Raw genomic sequence first — 2,978 nt, forward strand, 5'->3', positions numbered from 1 at the left:
GGAGCAGAGAGGAAGGAGGGAGGGGAGTAGAGAGGAAGGAGGGAGGGGGAGTAGAGAGGATGGAGGGAGGGGGAGTAGTATGGAGGGAGGAGTAGAGAGGATGGAGGGAGGGGAGTAGAGGGAGGGGATGGAGGAAGGAGGGAGGGAGAGAGAGGATGGAGGGAGGAGAGAGAGGATGGAGGGAGGGGAGTAGAGGGAGGGGAGCAGAGAGGAAGGAGGGAGGGGGAGTAGAGAGGGGAGGAGGAGGGGGTAGGAGGGAGGAGGGAGGGAGTAGGGGAAGGAGGGGGGGAGAGAGGATGGAGGAGGGGAGTAGGGAGGGGAGCAGAGAGGAAGGAGGAGGGTAGAGGGGGGGTAGAGAGGAAGGAGGGAGGGATAGAGAGGATGGAGGAGGGGAGTAGAGAGGATGGAGGGAGGGGAGTAGAGGAGGGGAGTAGAGAGGAAGGAAGGAGGGGGGGAGTAGAGAGGATGAGGGAGGGGAGAGAGAGGAAGGAGGGGAGAGAGGATGGAGGGAGGGGAGTAGAGAGGGATGGAGGGAGGGGAGTAGAGAGGGGGGGCAGAGAGAGGAAGGAGGGAGGGAGTAGAGAGGATGGAGGGAGGTAGAGAGGATGGAGGAGAGGGATGGAGGGAGGGGAGTAGGAGGAGGAGGGAGGGGAGTAGCTGGGGAGGGGTAGAGAGGAAGAGGGAGGGGGAGTAGAGAGGATGGAGGGAGGGAGTAGAGAGGATGGAGGGAGGGGAGTAGAGGGGAGGAGCAGAGAGGGAAGGGAGGGAGAGAGGAGGGGAGTAGAGAGGAAGGAGGGAGGGGAGTAGAGAGGGATGGAGGGAGGGGAGTAGAGGATGGAGGGAGGGGAGCAGAGAGGATGGAGGGAGGGAGTAGAGGGAGGGGGAGCAGAGACAGGAGGGGAGTAGAGGATGGAGGGAGGGTAGAGAGGATGGAGGGGAGAGAGGGAGGGAGCAGAGAGGAAGGAGGAGGGGAGTAGAGGGAGGGAGTAGAGAGGAAGGAGGGAGGGAGTAGAGAGGATGGAGGGAGGGGAGTAGAGGGATGGAGGGAGGGGAGTAGAGGGAGGGAGCAGAGAGGAAGGAGGGAGGGGAGTAGAGGGGGGAGTAGAGAGGAAGAGGGAGGGGAGTAGAGAGGATGGAGGGAGGGAGGGAGGGATGGAGGAGGAGTGGAAGGGATGGAGGGAGGGGAGTAGAGGGAGGGGGCAGAGAGGAAGGAGGGAGGGGAGTAGGAAGGATGGAGGGAGGGGAGTAGAGGGGATGGAGGAGGGAGTAGAGGGAGGAGCAGAGAGGAGGAGGAGGGGAGTAGAGGGGGAGGGGAGTAGAGAGGAAGGAGGGAGGGGTAGAGAGGATGGAGGGAGGGGAGTAGAGAGGATGGAGGAGGGGAGTAGAGGGAGGGAGCAGAGAGGAAGGAGGGGGAGTAGAGGAGGAGTAGAGAGGAAGGAGGGAGGGGAGTAGAGAGGATGGAGGGAGGGGAGAGAGGATGGAGGGAGGGGAGTAGAGGGAGGGGAGCAGAGAGGAAGGAGGGAGGGAGTAGAGGGAGGAGAGAGAAGAGGGAGGGAGTAGAGAGGATGGAGGGAGGAGGAGAGGATGGAGGGAGGGGAGTAGAGGGGGGCAGGAGGAAGGAGGGAGGGGAGTAGAGGGGGAGGGGTAGAGGGGGGAGGAGAGAGGGGAGGGGAGAGAGGAAGTAGGGGCAGAGAGGAAGGAGGGAGGGGAGTAGAGGGGAGTAGAGAGGAGTAGAGGGAGGGGAGTAGGGGGGGAGTAGAGGGGGCGAAGGAGAGAGGGGGAGGGGTAGAGAGGAAGGAGGGAGGGAAATAGAGGGGGAGGAGGGAAGGGGAGGGAGAGAGGAAGAGAGGAGGGCAGAGGGAGGGGGAAGGGGAGGGGTGGAGGGGAAGGGGAGAGGGAGGAGTAGAGAGGACGGAGGGAAGGGGAGGGGAGTAGAGGGGACGGAGGGAGAGGGAGAGGGGAGTAGAGAGGACGGAGGGAAGGGAGGGGAGTAGAGGGACGGAGGGAGAGGGGAGGGGAGAGAGAGGACGGAGGGAAGGGGAGGGGAGTAGAGGGGACGGAGGAGAGGGGAGGGCAGAGAGAGGGATGGCAAGGTCAATGAACTACACTGTTGACAGTGAGGTAATATTGTACTGTATTAATCCTATATCTCTACTGTATTAATCCTATATCTCTACTGTACTGTATTAATCCTATGTCTCTACTGTTGACAGTGAGGTAATATTGTACTGTATTAATCCTATATCTCTACTGTACTGTATTAATCCTATATCTCTACTGTACCGTATTAATCCTATATCTCTACTGTACCGTATTAATCCTACATCTCTACTGTACTGTATTAATCCTATATCTCTACTGTACTGTATTAATCCTATGTCTCTACTGTTGACAGTGAGGTAATATTGTACTGTATTAATTCTATATCTCTACTGTTGACAGTGAGGTAATATTGTACTTTATTAATCCTATATCTCTACTGTCCTGTATTAATCATATATCTCTACTGTTGACAGTGAGGTAATACTGTACTGTATTAATCCTATATCTCTACTGTACTGTATTAATCCTATATATCTACTGTTGACAGTGAGGTAATATTGTACTGTATTAATCCTATATCTCTACTGTTGATAGTGAGGTAATACTGTACTGTATTAATCCTATATCTCTACTGTACTGTATTAATCCTATATCTCTACTGTACTGTATTAATCCTATATCTCTAATGTACTGTATTAATCCTATATCTCTACTGTACTGTATTAATCGTATATCTCTACTGTACTGTAATCCTATATCTCTAATGTACTGTATTAATCCTATATCTCTACTGTACTGTATTAATCCTATATCTCTACTGTTGACAGTGAGGTAATACTGTACTGTATTAATCCTATATCTCTACTGTACTGTATTAATCCTATATCTCTACTGTACTGTATTAATCATATATCTCTACTGATGACAGTGAGGTA

The sequence above is a fragment of the Oncorhynchus keta genome, unplaced genomic scaffold (assembly GCF_023373465.1).
Source record: "Oncorhynchus keta strain PuntledgeMale-10-30-2019 unplaced genomic scaffold, Oket_V2 Un_contig_1206_pilon_pilon, whole genome shotgun sequence".
NCBI classification, from domain to species: domain Eukaryota; kingdom Metazoa; phylum Chordata; class Actinopteri; order Salmoniformes; family Salmonidae; genus Oncorhynchus; species Oncorhynchus keta.